The 18,200-nt window shown below is 35.8% G+C and overlaps 1 protein-coding gene and 1 non-coding gene across 2 annotated transcripts in view; one reads left to right on the forward strand and one right to left on the reverse strand.

Annotated features, from left to right (window-relative positions):
* The window catches only part of LOC150098573 (uncharacterized), a 123,176-nt gene that overhangs the window by 7,888 nt on the left and 97,088 nt on the right, over positions 1–18,200 (forward strand). The gene's annotated exons all lie outside the window — the stretch shown is intronic.
* TRNAF-GAA (transfer RNA phenylalanine (anticodon GAA)) lies at positions 10,847–10,919 on the reverse strand. The gene has a single exon. It is a non-coding gene; the product is annotated as a tRNA-Phe (tRNA).

Consider the following 18,200-nt stretch of genomic DNA (forward strand, 5'->3'; position numbering starts at 1 on the left):
TCCCCTCCCCTCCCCCCCCCGCCAGCTTTTCAAGAAACTTGTTAATAGAGTCCTTTCTTCCTCTTAATCTCTTGCCCCTCCACACACAGCATTGTTGTGTTATAGGTCTTGCGATCTCTCGTGTATGAGCGTCAATATATATAGTTTATATAGAAATCATATGTTAAAGATGCCAACCTATTTTAAACCTGGTTTTACTCCATTTCCCAAGTAAGCAAACAGACAAATATGTCAAGTTTGCGCCTGCAAGTATTGCAAGTCTAGGTGACCCGTAAAGTAGTACAAGTCTAGGCAACTCGTGGTAAAGGTGGAATAAGCTCTGATCACTATTCTTTTATCACTGCTTTATTCTCTGATCACCATTTACCCTTAATGCAAAGCCCATCTCCTTGAGGAGATGTATGATGCTATGCATTAAAGGCAAGAAGCCACTACCCAAACCGGTTTCGACCTTTATTGAGGTCTCATCATCAGCGGGAGTCAGGCTTACAAATACCAAGGTTAAGTAATACAGAGCTTATAAGTATTTTACCAAAACAAGTTACCATAAGGTGCTTTGACCTTATTAAATAAAAATCTCAAGATTTTTATCACCTAGACTTGCAAACGCAAACTTGACTTATTCGTCTGTTTGCTTACATGGGAAATGGAGTAAAACCAGGTTTAAAATAGCTTAGCATCTTTAACCAATATTATAAAACAATATTATACCCAAGGTAAAAAACTTTCTACATCTATCTCTCATCCTGAGATTTTTATTTAATAAGGTCAACGCACCTTATGGTAACTTGTTTTGGTAAAATACTTATAAGCTCTGTATTACTTAACCTTGGTATTTGTAAGCCTGGCTCCCACTGATGATGAGACCTCAATAAAGGTCGAAACCGGTCTGAGTAGTGGCCTCTTGCCTTTAATGCATAGCATCATACATCTCCTCAAGGAGATGGGCTTTGCATTAAGGGTAAATATTAAGAATAGTGATCACAGTTTATTCCACCTTTACCACGAGTTGCCTAGACTTGTACTACTTTACGGGTCACCTAGACTTGCAATACTTGCAGGCGCGAACTTGACTTATTTGTTTGTTTGCTTACTTGGGAAATGGAGTAAAACCAGGTTTAAAATAGCTTGGCATCTACACACACACACACACACACACACACACACACACACACACACACACACACATATATATATATATATATATATATATATATATATATATATATATTTTTTTTTTTTTTTTTTTTTTTAAGTACTGCAAATGACTTTATCGCGTCTCCGAAATAAGTAATTATAGCACCAGAGTAATTTGATAATGGGTGATCAACAGTATATCCTATTAACACACTTGAGAAATTTATTAATTGTTGATCAGGATATCTTAGGACTCATGATCGAATGTAGTACTGAAAAGATGGCTATGCTGTAATCAATAACGAAACTTGGTTGAGTGAGTGTGAACTAGAAACGAACTATTGGTTATAGTATATCGAAGTTTTTCAGAACGCTCTGAAAATTTTGAAGATTTTTAATTCAGTAATTCAGTTGAAATAAACCCTATTTCAACTAAAAGCAGCTTAACCAATCACATTCGCAGGAGGTGACAAGGTATTTTCTACCAGAATCACGAATTTTTCATCCTACAGAACAGAATAGACACAATGAATTGGCTTCATCACCATATAATATGGTAACTTCGTCGTAATCTAAACTCTCTCTCTCTCTCTCTTTCTCTCTTGTTAATTTAGAGAGAAAATAAGATTCAGAGGGAGAGCGAGGGATTATATTAAGAATGGAAAAGTATTGAATGAGAAAGAAAAGCAGATCAGAATTTCTCCGAAGAGAGAAAAGGAGAAATCACACTGATTAAGAGAAGAACGGAGATGCAGAGGAAAAGGAGATTGAAAGAAAGAGACAAAAGAAAGAAAGAAAGGCATGGAATAGAAGAGACATCAAGAGAGAGAGAGAGCGAGAGGAGAAGGAAAAACATATCGATTGAAGGAAGAGAAAAGGAATAGCGAGAAAGAAAGAATCCATTGTGTGAAAGAAAAACAAGATGATTCGAGTAAAATAAATAATATTAAATAATATTAATATTAAATAAATACTACTACTACTAATAATAATAATAATGAGAGAGAGAGAGAGAGAGAGAGAGAGAATATAACATTCAAATGGGAAATTACATTAAATGAAGGAGAGATTTGGGGGAGAAGAGAAAGAACACTGGATTAGAAAGTGAAAGGAGGAAATAAGGACATTGATAGTGCATTAAGAAAGTGAAAGAGAAAAAAATAAAGAAAAAGGACATTTAGATGGAAAAACTGAGAGAATAAGATAGATCAAAAGAATGTATAGGACATTGAAAGAATAAGAGAAAAATGACACAGAGTGTAAGAGATACTGAGAGATAGAGGGGGATAGAACATTTAGAAGAAGAAAAAGAAAAGGACATTAAAAGAATGGAAGAGAGAAAAATGTTGAAAGAGTAAGATACAAAGAAAGAAAATTTATACTGATCAAGGGAGAGCATTGTGTGTGAGAGAGGGGGAGAGAAAGAAGGACGACTAGACAGAAACTGAAAGATATTGAGTAAGAGCGACTAGATACGATAACAGTGGTGGCTGACCAAAAAGAGGAAAAAAAAAGGGGGGGGGTTGACTCAGAAACACGGTTGCCTCTCCTTAATTATTGAAATGAAGCCTCCAGCTATCACTGGAAAGCAAAAAAGACTACTGAAAGAACATCAGAAATTCCTAGCCGACAGTGACCTAGAAATAAAAAAATCGGGCAAGTTATGAAGAAGTCGGTGGCTGGGGGAGTTTGAGTGGGTAGACATACTCCATAAACCTACTTTAAGATAACCAATGATGCATCAAAAAATCTCCAGTTGCGAAACAGTGGGCATCTGTTATTGTAGACAGCGCTGCTCTGTCGTTGGGAATTTCTTACGTGTGAAGAGATTTAAATGAATGCTTGTAGGTGTCGCTGAAATCATACGCGTGAATTGACCCGAATGCCAATTAATGCTAAGGTCACGCATCTGTCTTGCAGTATTCAACGACAGTACTATTAAAATAAACAAGTCACTGAGACATGTTTGAGCTCCCCAAATCAATGAGAAAAACTAGTTACAATGGTCTTTCATTTAATCTGTTACTTTGTGTTTTTAGTTTAGGATATCATTGCTATTCATTGGAAGTTAATTAACTTTTGAATATTAGTATAGATGTTCTGTTCAGTCATACATTATCTTCGTTCATATATACGTTTATAATGAAATTTGTACAAGAACATATTTTATATGAACAAAGAAACAAAGCGAGAGAGAATTGTAAAATAAATTTCTTTTTGTCAGGTGCACGTCCAACGAACGAATCCGTGACGATGACGAAAGAGCAGCCAGCATTCTCAGACGACAGTGACCTAAAAAAAAATCGGTCACTATGTGACGAAGTGAACGTAGCATTGTCTCGGCACGTGGGCAAATATTTTTACAAATTTTAATTGCTGGACAGATCATAGTATCTGAGGTGTTCTTGAAAAATACGCGGAGAAGTTAAAAGGAAATTAGATAACTTGTACCACAACCGTTTCCAGAATCATTTGGATTCCCTTGTAGTATTGGGAAATGTGGTTCCTATATCCATCATTGTTTTGTGACTTTTAATTCTGTATTCCTGATATCAGAAATGAAATTTTGTTTCATATTATATAAGATACTTAAATTCGTTTAAAAGACACAAGTATAGTTTATTAACAAATCAATTCTCCCTTCTGTTTTATCTTCACTCTGATTTTAAGTTTTGATTCGATCATTATATAGTTCAATAATTATTGGAATATATTGAATATCTTTATAAGGTGCTGGAGATGCCTCGGGAGCTTCTCGGTATTTCCTAGGCGTTTCTATAGCTAAAACCATCACGGCTTGTAGAGACGTCACACTAATTGTGAAAGTCACTAAAAAGTGCTTTTCAGATTTCTCATATTTGCCAGCCAATCCTGACTGGGTGCCACATGCAGACAGTAATTAAAATGTTAAACAAAGGAGAGCATGACAAATTCCTTACCTTTTTTTTTTCTGATCGATTTCCTGTTTCTTTCTTTACTACTTTGGTAGCATCAAAAATAAACAAATAAACAATTAAATAAAAACATCAAAAAGTAAAAAATATAATAAAATTTAGAAGCTCAGAAAATATACGAGTATTAACCTTTTGTACATAATACTGCTCTCTGAAATGTCTCATAATTCTCTCTCTATTTTGCTTATGTTATTTTATTTTCAATTTAATGGAATATTTGTGGAGTAAGTTCTGTCTGAACGCAGCAGTAGCATACATCTTGCCACTGTGCAATGATTCTCGCCTGTTTGCAATGACGCATACGTCAACTAATTTTCCATATAAACAGAACCTGTGATTAATGTGAAATGTTGAAGCCTTACATCACCCTTGTCTTGAAAGTAAACATAAGTATTTTACTTTATACAGAGAACTATAAATTGTTGACAACCAAAATGAAGGATAAATATAAACTGAAGAACATACAATACAACAGAACATAAGTGTATTGTTGAACGCCATGCATGACCGTAGAGAAGTAATGGGAATAGCTTCGTTTTGATTGCTTGAACTCTGACCAAAGTTTAAGCAAGCACTGATTGAGGATATCCTACAGAGTACAAATAGTTATGCATGATTGATCGATTACTCAAGAAAGAACGCAACAAATGGGCTTATGCGATCCATCACTCGGTTATGATTGTGAAGATGAACATACATCCAAGTACCAGGAAATGTGTTAACAGTTGGATGAATATCAAACACACGCTTATGACGGTATCTTCGGCTCAGTTCAAGCAACAACGCAGAGTTGTTTCTTTATTAACGGGCTTACTAGTACTAATAAAACTCTAGGTATTTTTTCTGGGAAAACTCCCATATTACTCCTCTTTTTACGGCATTTTAGGAGGGGCATTCTTAAACAGAAGCAGATAAAATAGCCGTAAACACACACACACACACACACACACACACACACACACACACACACACACACACACACACACACACACACACACACACACACAAACTTCGTTCTGTTTTACTATCGTGAGTTATTAATGTTATATTAATAACTGTAAATGCTATATTATTAACTGTCACTCTGTCAAAAATTTAATTGTTTGTTTATGTGGACCAAAATACAAAATTGAGAGTAATTTCGGATTAACTGCGTCATTGCATATGGGACGAAGCTTTTATTATTCCGATCACGACACTGAATGCCATAAACGGAACATTGATAATCTATGCGAATTCCATCAAATTTTTCTGACAGGGGAAAGTAATTCTTATGGGAAGAGATTTCAACACGTACTAGAGATGGACTTGAGTATAAATAACTTTATTTAGTCAATTTGCTGAAAAAATAAAAAAAAATTATGTACAATCAATATTTAAAAAAAAAGGCTGATTTTATCGTATGTTTAAACACATAAGGCTGCACAGTATCGTCCAAGATATTGAAGATGCTCGTTGAAAAAACAAGAAATACAACTGGGATATCACATAGACATGTACATAGAGAAGACATATGAAGACTTTAGTTTAGCAGGTTTTCTGTGTACTATACAATAATCTTTTGTTTATTTATTTAGTTTTATTTTATTTTTTAGCCACATACCGGCTACAGATACTAATTTTGTATCCATTAGCCAGCTGAGGCTTTATTGAGGCATTACAATCTGCTTAAAAAAAAAAAAAAAAAAAAAAAGAAAAAGGGGAAGAAATTTAAGCGGAAATTTTATGCATAGCAATACTATAATAAACAAAAATTCGTAAGTAATATCATATATAAATATTAACAATATTTTTAAATTGAATTTATTGCAAATGTAGAAACAGTACATTTTCCAAGGACAGAAACTGAGAAAAGAGAGGGTTAATTTGGATTTATGGCCAAAGCAGCAGAGGCTACAAGAACAGTGGTGCATCATGTCTGATTATTGCGTATGTTCTTTTGATTGGTTTGCCTATTTTACGAGTTTGAAAAAGTAATGTTACCGGAGAAAACCTCCAGTGAGATCGGCTAACTCATCTTCAGCTGAAATAACCCGCATAAAAGGTTGCTCACGTCTTGCACGGGATTGCAATCCAGAAAGAGAGAGAGAGAGAGAGAGAGCAGATCTATAAGCTCGTAAACTATGTTACTTTACAAGCTTATGATTACGAGTGTACAAATTATTTCTGTGCCTTGCTGTTCTCTTTATTTTCAAAGTGTCATAATTCCTCAGTATATTCCTCGTCTTATTTCTTGCTTGTGCCTTTTCTACACGTATACGTCTATGGGCACTGTTCTGGTAAACTGGCTTCCATCATCTTTCCTCCAAACGTGAGGGCGAAACTTTTTGTTAGTATGCATTCAGGCGAACTTCAAACCCATCAAACCAATTTCCTCACCTGCTTTTTTACATCTCCATCTTTCTCTATCCTCTGTACTACCTTCCTCACATAACGCTACCCACATATTCATAATAATAATAATAATAAATAAGAAGAAGAAGAAGAAAATAAATAACTCCTCTCTCTCTCTTACTCTACGCTCCATTAATGTTTTGCAACTTTTTGCCACGGGATTCATATGAAAAAAAAAAAAAATTGTAACTTGTTTACTTAGCTGCTACTAAACAAAGTCATAGTTTTACATTTAGAATATTTTAATTACATACTTGGAATAACAACGCATTCAGGCATATCAAGAACTTCAATACGGACTGTTTTTACTAGAAAATGCCATCATTATTGTGCTGAATATATTCTGAAATGTTAATTACAATTATTATAATAAAATTATTTCTTTAAAATTAATGAACCAGCTTTAATTTACATTTAATACCAATGTTAAGTAACAAATATATAAATAAAAATAACAATATAAAGGAAATACCAAATAATAATAATTCACGAGTTTTAACTAGGTATTGTACTTTGCCACCACTTATATGCATTGTATCGTATCAGTGGTTTGAGTATTTAAAAACACTTGTTTAGCTAATAAAAAAAAAAGATATATAAACACCGCTTTGTTATTTATTTTTATTTAAAAGTGTTAAATGGTTATTAAATTTATTACAGTTATGACCATTGTTATTTAAATTCATGTAAAAAGTATGCAAAATAATAACTAACGATCGCTATTTATTTCTTATATAACTTAGTTATTTAGATTTATGAGAAAAACTTCAGAAGTTGGCTTAATATTTCTTAGTTCAACGAGTTTGGCCATGTTAAGGTAACAGTGACAATCTTTTATATTACGGTAATATGTTTTTGTAAATATAAAGTGGATAACGTACGTTGTTAAGAACGCGTTAGTATAGTTAATTTTTGTATATTATAAAAATGTTGTGTTTCATTTGTCTCCTTACTGATCTTTTTTTTTTTTTCCTTCACCGAAGAAGCGCAGTGTGCAGAATGTAAATTTCTACAGAGATAAGGTGATTCTTATACATTTGCTTAAATATCTGTATCAAAAACCAGTTTATGTCAGGAAAATCCTGTCGGTTGGGGAGGGGAGAGAAGTTAAGCAGAGAATTTGAAAAAGTTCAGCTCACCTGACAGCATGTTTAGAGTATGACCAAACGGTAATTATTCAGTCCTCCCTCCTCTCACTCTATGGTGATATAAAAGTCAGGGACAGGCTCCCCATTTCTTCAATGAATTCCGCTCCGCTTGGGAAATCCCCACCGCTACGTATACTGACCAGTTCCGGAGTGACGTCCATTGTGAAAACAGAGGTCGCTTCGAAAATAGCAGGAACTAGTTTATTTTATCATGCAGCAACTGTCAACGTTCTTACTTTCACGTACGGCCTTCTGATTACATTTACCCGGAGTATCACTAAGGCCTACCCTTAAAGCTATTAATTGTTTTGACTATTGGAGTTAGTGCAGGCTACAAAGACAGTGACTGAATATGGCTTTGGAAAAGAAATCGAGAATGGACATGCTAACAGCAGACATGAGTACAACAGCAGACAGCAGTGGGTAAGGAAATAAAACATTTATTCAAGAGTTAGGAAAAACTTATGTCTTAATTAATCACTGAGAGTTTTTCATCAATTATGATGAAAAACTGTCTTCTGTTTCTTTTGCATGCGAAAGTTTTCGATGTAACAATATGGATCAATGATGCTGAAGCCGTAGGTTTAATTTTTTTTTAAATCGAATATATCACGTGATTAGAAGAGATATTATGTGTTGATACACCTAGCGTTATTTTAGAATTTTTCCCTCAAAATGTTGAAAGAAAGAAAGACTCCCCCCCCCAAAAAAAAAAATTATGACACAGTATAAAAGTGATTTTTATTTTATGCACTGTCAGTGTAATGCTATAACAAATATGATGTTATTTATGATTGCTCAGAGTTATAATGAGAGCTGCATGTTATCATTTAATTGAAGGAATGTATCGGCTCTGCCAGTAAAATGACCTAAGCAACATGGCTTAGATGCGGAGGAGATAGTTTTATGTTGCTGCTAGAACATGGCTGACACTATAGTAAATTTCCCCCGCATCTAAGCCATGTTGCTTAGATCATGATCGAAGTCAGTCAGAAAGAGAGAGAGAGAGAGAGAGAATAATCTTTCATCCGAATTTCCCTTCTCTGGATAGCATCAACAATTTTAAGGAGTTTTGTTGCAACGTCCCAAACATGTTATACTAAGGTTAGGCAGATTTGAGATTTTCATCTTTTGAATTTGAATTCTGACTATTCTTCAGTTTTGCTCTTTTTTTTCCTTTTTTCCCGTTTTTCTCTTTCTCCCCTCACCCTGTGCCTAATTAGTATTTGATAGAATTTTCTACAATGGATTCATTTCCCATATCGCAAGAATAGAAAATTACCTACAACTAACATTCGTTGTAACAGGCAGAAGAACACAATTAAGGACTAAAGCAGCTAAGACCTGATAGTTATTTCGACCGTAATTCAAAACAATCCGACCCAATTCAACTATGTGAATTATTTTTTTTCCTGAGAAGATGTAAGAGACCGTGTCAATAAGAAATTTAAATTTTTTTGCTAAATAACTTGTAAATAATAGGGACCTGTTTGATATATAATGTCATACTATAATTAACACAAGTCCTTGAACTGTTATAAGGAAGAAGAAAGCTGGGTCACTTGTCTTAAATTTAACATCGAGAGCAATTTTAACTTCTGTTATAACCGAATGTAAACTGTTAAATCATTCTTGTTTTAAATAATTTTTATCCTTGTTCATTTTACACGCCATTTGACACGATTTAATATTATAGGAAAGAAAGAAATTAAGAGTTTAGGCACTTAAGTATCTTTCGTTCCTGAATGCATTACAGAAGTCTAAAAGCTGCACGAGGATGAAGTTTACAAACATTTCAGTATAAACGACCTGGAATTTGACACCTGTTACCCTTTATCATTTCCTAGCTTGTCAGACAAGTCACCGTGACTAGATTAATGCTGCTATACTATAAATAGACTACTGGTCTACATAGGGAGAAGTACAGAGCACTTTTCTCAGTTAATCGTGCATGTCTGCTAGCAGTTCCTGTTTTGACTCCATAGTATTGGAACACAAGGGCTACTACGCACACATCCAAGACGTCCCTACTTCCTTTGTTATACCGTAACAGTCATTTAAATACCGTAACAGCCTTTTAACTCTGATAATGTCAAACTCATAATTGCTGATGCTTTAAGGTGTTAGTTATTTAAGAAGCGGAAGAGTTGTCTCAAGCAGTTTGATTCTGAAGGTGAATTAGAAGATCAAGATAAAGTATCTCCAAATATAGCTTGTGCAATGAACGTGTGTGGTTTTATTTATTTTTAATACCATTCAAAAATGAAAGAATGCGTAGAAGGTTAAGAATGTACAGTATATCAATATTTGCTAAAACGGATGACCTCGTCAACCTTCCATGATTTTATTGCCAGTTCTGCAAAATGGGTTCCAAATTCAATAGATAGGTCAGAGTAAAATCATTTATGTTGAATGAAGATCAAAAATGAAGCATTTCTAGAAATGACAGGCTGATAGAAGCACCGGTGAATTTTAAGTACTCAGATTATTCATTATCATTAAAAGTAATTCAGATTCTTTTGCAGTGTTACGAAACATTTTATTTGTATTATTTCACTTCCTGTGGAAGCTTGCCTTTTGTATAACTTATGCTATGAACTTAGTCTATTCCTGACTAGATCGATATGTTTACTTTAGCTTCGTAATGAAAATTGTAAAAATGTGTTATGTTTGCTGCTGTTGTTCAGAGTTTTGAAGTATGTCAGAGCAATCTAATATACGATAATAGATTTAGTTTAATCCTTTATCCCAGTGAGAGCAAACAAAGTTTGCGCCTGAAAATATCCCATAGGCACAGATGACTTGCTACTGCTTCTGCCTAGTATCTCCAGCTCTGGGCCTGGCTCCCACTGAAGAGACCTCAATAAAGGTCGAAACTAGTCTGGGTAGATGGCCAATCCCTTTAATGCATAACAGTATACATAGCCACATAGGAAATGTGTTTTGCATTATGGGAGATACTGGGTTAGAAGTGCCTGGTAGCTTGCTCCACCTTTGCCACGAGTTGCCTTGGTGTTGCACTACTTACTGGATAAGATAGTACAACACTATATTTAGTCCTGAAGATATTTTCAGGCGCAAACAAAGTTTGCTCTCACTGGGATAAAGGATTAAACTAAATCTATTATAGTCTAACCTAGTGATAAATAAATTTTCAACATCAATCTAATATACGAGTTAAAAGTTATACTCGGAGAGGGAAAAAAAAGGTAATGCCGAAACCCGGGATCGAACCAGGGACCTTTAGATCTTCAGTCTAACGCTCTCCCAACTGAGCTATTTCGGCCCACATGAGAACTTTCCTGTTTATAGTTATAATATTTACTGCCAGGAAGATCTCATTGATAAATTTCATAACGTTTGAATTGGGAAGGGAAGATGTCAGACTTTTGTAAGTGTAAGTAAAGAATTGCTGTTATATTATATAGGCCATTTTGTGGCACTGAAAGTGGGAATGGGGCTTGAAATAAAATTTAAAAAAAAAACTTTTCTCAAGTTACATGAAGTCTGAAAGGGGAATATTTTATGAATATTAGAAATATCCTTAAAAGGGGCAAAAATACTTACACACTAAAGCAAACTTGAATGTAGTATATAAGTTTCCCTCGAGACTTCTGATGTTATATTACAGAAGCCTACTTAGATTTTGAATCAATTCTCATCAGAATTCAAATATGTTTTTCGATTGTTTAACCATCACAATTACTTCTGATGATATACAGGTGCATAGCCTCAAAATCTAGAGTTTAATCAAAATGTTTTGTTTCATTGATTCGTATATTAGTACACTAGAAAACGTATTCTTGTTTTGGATTTTATGTGCATTGCAAACTGTAACACAGATAAGGGATTGGTTGGTGGTTTAGATTACGTTGAAGCGCCGAGGCTTGTATATTATGATTGTTAATTCCTTTGCCTACTTGCAAGTTGTGTGATATTTGGGTTTGTTCTCCTAAGCGCCGCCTAAAATTTTTTGATTCAGTACAAACAACTCCTTTTTCACTAATTCACTTTATACTGATGTTCCATTTCTACTTGCGTGACCCCTACCCACAAAAGATCATAAACCTGTGGTACATTAGTACCCGTCTGGCTAATTTTTTTTTAATATTTATTTATTTAAGTTATCTTTTAATTTATATTTTACATAATCAAAACCCCTGCTCTACACACGCCCTTCAGGTCTCCAGTAAAGTTATGTGGATGGTGATCTAACATCGAGAGATGAAATTCATCTCCTACCTAAAAGATATTCCGAAACATCCATGTCCACAGGTGATTCGAACCCACATCTTGTTGGTTCAAAAGTAAGTATGTTAACCACTCGGTCAACCAGACCACTTCCATTTTTTTAGAAAAATATTGATCGTCAGTGACCTGGCAGCATAGCCCCCAAACCCCCCCCCCCCCCTTAATCTGTTAAACGTTTAGCGGCTACTCATCATTTCTTCACAGTCCAACTTCAAACTCAGAGAACGAAGTTTTCTTTTCTACGTCCACTCCTCTGCTATTGTTTTTGGAACAGCCTTCCATACTCATTTCTTAAAGAGTATAGTCTGCAGATTTTTTAAATGAATGTTAACAAGTTTTTTTTTTCCCTCAAACTTCTGCTTATCCTTGATACTAGTATACTGTGGGTCGAACCTCCCATATATTGAATTCCCATTAAAAAAAATTGAAGAAAAAATTAATGCAGAATAAAATAGAAAGGAATTTTTTTTTTCAGGAGTAGCTCGTGTTATACGTAAAGAGAATCAGCATTTTGTATGAGACTCTGATGTCGTTTAACATGTCACCTGTCACTGCCAAAGTTAACTATGTTAATTATGTTAAATATTAATTATGTTAACTGAGGTATGTACAACCAGAAACAATCGAAAAATAATGATGAAATTGAACAAGTAGATCATTACACATACTTAGGACAAAGGATATCAATGGAACAAAATATCATGGACGAAGACGCACGATGCTTGGGTTGAAAGCATTTGGAACATTATAAATATATCAATATTTAAAAGTCAATCACCATTATGCCTGAAAAGAAAAGTTTTTAAGCAATGTATTCTTCCTGTATTGACATATGGCTCTGAAACATAGACAATAAATGCGAAGGAAATTCAAAAATTAAGAACAACACAATTTAGTATGGAAAGAGGCATGCTTGGTATCACAAGACTGGATCACAATATGAATGGATAAAAAATCACACCAAAGTCTCTGCCATCATATGAAGAGTGAAACATCCAAGTGAAAATGGGCATATTGTTCGCAGAAAAGATCAACGATGGATAAAAGAAATACTGGATTTGATTCCACGAGAGGAAACACGATCACGACGTCGACTTAGATCGGTGGATTGATGATATCATCAAATTTGCAGGAGTGGCATGGGAAAGGAGACCATGGACAGACAGTTTTGGAGTAATCTTGGAAAGGCCTTCATCCAGCAATAGATTGACAATGGTTGCCGATGATGATGTTAACCGAGGTATTCTGGAGATGCTGGAAGAATTATTTGTTAAAATAAACACATACTTATGTTGCATAAATCACCCTAGAGCCTCAATTTTATTTTATTTTATATATATATTTATTTACGTATTATTTTTTATTTATTTATTTTGCATACTGCATACCACTAGCAAACTACGCGTGCTACGGTAAGGTATAAAGGCACATTAAATGACTGAAGTACACCATGCGGAGCATTCGAGTTAGCAACTTTTACGAGCTGTCATCATACTTTGACATGTTGCTTTAGGTATTACTGTGGGTATTAACAGCCTTTCGTGGGTGAGATTCACATAAAAAATAGTGTAGCTAAGATTAACTGTGGCTGATGTCATTAAAAGTTGGGACTTCAAAATCTGATAGCGAAAATAAACCGAACAACTCATATTCAGTCAAACCACATAAATCCGAAAAAGAGAAATAAAGTGTTGAAAAGGATTGTAAATTCATCTCGTCGTGTATGAATGCTCTTAACTAGGGATTCAGGTTTTTATAGCTTGAGAAGTTTGTGCCAGGATAACCCTGTATAATTCAGCTGCTTTTCTGGTAGTCATCATTTAATGTACACGGTGTCCCAAAATTCACGCAAGAAGTAATTTTGATAGAAAACACAGGTTTTTAATTAAAATTGTAATTTCTTATTGATTCATAAAGTATACAGTATAGGGTTATGCATGGAATAGCATATCGGGTAAATGGCCTCCACGGCTTTGCTGGCACATACGCAATCTTTTGTCGAAATTTTCCATGACCGTTTTGCATAAATGTGGCTGAATTTCGTTGATACAGCGCTCAATTTCCTCCTTCAAGGCGTGGGTGGTCGTGGTCTTGTTGGCATAAACCTTGTTGGCAAAGAAAAAAGTCCAACGGCGTTAAGTCACATGATCTGGGCGGCTAATTCTGATCACCAAAACGGGAAATTACACAACCAGGAAATGACTCATGCAGTAATTGAATTGTTTCTCGGGCTGTATGGCATGTGGCACCGTCTTGTTGAAACCACATGTCGTCCACATCCATATCTTGCAATTTAGGCACAAAAAAACTGGATTATCATGTCGCGATAGCGAGCACCATTAACTGTTATTGCCTTACCAGCCGCATTTTCGAAGAAGAATGGACCGATGATGCCTCCAGCCCAAAATCCGCACCAAGCGGTGACAGGTTGTGGATGCATTTGTTTCTCAACAATCACTCGTGGATTTTCTGAACCCCAAATGCGACAATTTTGTCTATTAACGAAGCCATCAAGATGAAAATGAGCCTCATCGCTGAAGATGATTTTGTTCGAAAAATAAGCATCCACTTTTTGTTCCATAATCCATTCAACGAACTCTCTTCGCTGTGTGTGGTCAGTAGGCTTCAGTTCTTGAGTCAATTGAACTTTGTAAGCATAAAGATGCAAATCTTTCGTGAGAATACGCTGTAGAGAATTTCTCGAAATGCCCAATTCAAGATCACGGTGCCGAATTGATGTTCCTGGACTCTCAGCAACACTCTCACGAACTGCTTCGATGTTTTCTGTTGAACGACTTGTTGAAGGATATAAGATCACTAATTGATCACTAATTGATCCAGTTTCCTTGAATTTTTTAATTAATCTTTTCACAGTTGATGAAGTTAAATCACTATTCCGACCATATTTTGTACGAAAATTGCGAACTGTAGCTGCCAAACCTTCATTATTTTTAAAATATTGCTCAACAATGAAAATGCGTTGTTCTTTCGTGTAGCGCTCCATTTTTAATAACCCTTAACTGTCAGCTGTCACGCTGTCTTTTTTTTCCTCGTTGGCAACACTTTACCGCACAAATGGCGCTAAATTAATATCTTGTGTGAATTTTGGGACACCCTGCATAATCCTTGCACATAGCATTGTTGTAAGGATGTTGCTGTTTTGATCAGGGACTCTTGTTGTGGAATACGTGAAAATTTACACACCGAACATTTTGACCTACGCTGTTCTGTTTCTACGGAGACGATTCGATTGAGTAGTCGTATCGTTGTGCTAAATATCATACCGCAAGGGTCTCTGAAGAAAGAATTCGACAGGCAGTTACAGAATCCAACTGAATCCATTCTTTTACCAAACGAGCATGGAAACGAAAAGAATGGATTCAGTTAGATTCTGTAACTGCCTGTCAAATTCTTTCTTCAGAGCCCCTTGCGGTATGATATTTAGCACAACGATACGGCTACTCAATCGAATCGTCTTCATAGAAACAGAACAGCGTAGGTAACACACAATGGTCCAAAATGTTTGGTGTGTAAATTTTCACGTATTCCACAACAAGAGTCCCTGATCAAAACAGCAACATCCCTACAACAATCCCCACACCCGGTAACCAACATCGCACCGCCTGATGAACTTTCTCATCCGTAGTGAAATGCCTTCCGGAAAGATGTTTCTTGAGGGGAGAGCGACAAATGGAAGTCTGATGGCGCTAAGTCTGGGCTGTAGGGGAGGATGCAGCAGAGTTCCCCACTATTATAGCTCACGTTGTGTGTGTAGAGTAGCTTTCGTATACCAAAATCACTTTTATCAGAAGTCCTGGTCCTTTGCCTCGAAAATTGGCTTTCACTTTGTACAACATTGCACAGTAAAGCTCTGCATTGATTGTTCGTCCAGCAAGAAATCCACCAACAAAACGCCTTGGCGATCCCAGAACACTGTGACCATGACTTTTCGGACGGTGGGAACAGTTTTTACGCACATGAGATTCTGGATGTTTCCAGATCATGGAGTCTTGTTTGCTCTGCGGTGTAAAGTGATTAACTTAACATCCGAGAGCAAATACCCGAGAACAATTGACTTATTAAAGTTCACCACTTGTGCAATTTCACGCAGTTTCATTCGCTGGTCTCTTCAAGAACGATGCCCTTAATGCGAGAAATGTTTTCTTCTGCCTTGCTTGATGATGGCCTGACCGTCCGATGTCGATCTTCAATGTCACCATGGCCCGCTTTAAATTCATTGCATCAAAAACACACCTGCTTCTTTGACATCACCTTTTCGCCATACGCAGCAACCCGTTCACGGTGAATGTCATTTTGTCAAGTCCTTTTCGCTTGCAAAAAAAACGAATGACTTCACGGTCACCTGTTTTGGACCACACTCGCACACTAACCGTCATCTTGCAACTGGAATTACCTGTGAGGCGACAGTAGCGCCACACTGCAGTGGCGGTCTTTTTGAACGTTATTAACGAGTCTATCTGTCCACCGTGTTTTATCTCATCCCCTTTCACCATTATGAAGAAAAAAACTGCGTTACCTTACTTTTCGGAAAACTCTCCTACAATATCATTTAGCAGTCACAAAAGAAATAAAATAGTAGAATTCAAATGAGAGCAATTAAGCAGGCTCTCTTTAAATAAACGTTCGAATTTCAAGTGCCATTGATGGAGTAAACATGTCTTCGACTAGAAGATTCTGTGGTCAGTGTCGATTCCATGTGCTAGGCCAGATTTCTCATTAATGATGTAAGATTGGCATTCTTGTAATCTTTTTTTTTTTTTTTTCTACAAAACGTCCAGTTTATCCGAAATAGGAAAAGTGGCAATCACAAGGAACTTGGTAGACGCCAGGCAGAGAAAGAGGAGATTCGTTCATTTTTAGAAGAAAGAAACTTACGAGAAGAGTTTGTTGAATGGAACAAATATAGGTACTAGATTGTATTGGAGCCTCCGTAGCTCAGTCAGTATAGACGATTCCCTTTGGGCGCATAGACTCGGGTCGATTCCCGTCAGTGGCGTGATGAACTTTTATTTCGTCTCTTTTGAATAACGGTCAGTTAGCTGGTCTCCTACTAAGGTAGGGTTTTTTCACCCGGATAAACGGTTTTTTTTTGTCCACCAGAACAGGCAAACCTGCCCAGTGAACACATGGATTACACTCACGAATACGTCCCAGCCATATACCAGTCCCGAGCCCCTATAAAATTGGGGGGTTGGGGAAAGCAATGGTGAACTACCCTGTAAAAATATCACCAGGAATACTTTGTGGGCAATGCCTACAAAGTCACCTACGGTCGGAAACGACTGAAAGGGAAAACCAGACCAGGTTGTATTTCTTGAGGATTCTTGGAATTGGTTCATTGAATAGACACTACCACAGAATCTTATGGTCTAAAACATGATTATTTCATCGACTCCGCTTCAAATCATCGTCGTAATACGAATGGAAATGACTGCCTTTCTTTACCAAAAATGTTATTTGCAAGATCTCTCTATTTTTTCGAAAACGAAGTTTGAAATATAAAAAAAATGAAATTTGAAGTGGTAAATATGAATATTATCATTAAAAATTATTAACATCAGATGCGACTATTCTAATCCTAAAAGGGTTAGAAAAGTCGTATCTGAATCACTGTGACCGTTTTTCTCTTATTTGAAATATTAATAATACTTTGTGTCCGCATATTTCAAAACGGGAGTAATATTGGGAAGCATTACTTTTATCCAAATTAAGTGGATATTGAATCCAACATTATTTCTAAGCCGAATAGAGAAACTACAAGAGTTTCAGAGTAGTTTCTCTATTCGGCTTAGAAATAATGTTGGATTCAATATCCACTTAATTTGAATAATTTTGCATCGCCGAAGTGAATGAAGCCTTTGGCTCTCTTTTTCAGTAATTACTTTTATCATCTGTGAATATTGTCTATTTTGAAGGGATATAACATAGGGTCTCTTAGAACAAATGGTTAACTAAAAATGGTTAATGGTTAACACACTATTCTACGATCTATGGTACTGACTGTAGATCGTGGAATAGTTATGAATTTCATAATTGCGTGCGCGCGCGCACACACACACTTGGAAACCAACAAACATAATTCAGTAGTGTCAGTTCTGTTCTAGCGGCGAGATATTTTGTCCTTTTTTTTTTCCTCCTGAAAAGTAGTACAGTTACTTGTACCCAACATGCTTTAGTGTGATTAACCTCATCCGATCAATAGAGTAAGTATTAGACTTTCCTTATATCACGGTGAATTTTAATCAACTTTCAATAACGACGAGAACGAAATAAATATCCGAAAACAAAGAAGTCT

This window comes from Typopeltis vanoorti, chromosome 15 (assembly GCF_054136105.1).
Source record: "Typopeltis vanoorti isolate ZY-2024b chromosome 15, IOZ_Tvanoo_1.0, whole genome shotgun sequence".
NCBI classification, from domain to species: domain Eukaryota; kingdom Metazoa; phylum Arthropoda; class Arachnida; order Uropygi; family Thelyphonidae; genus Typopeltis; species Typopeltis vanoorti.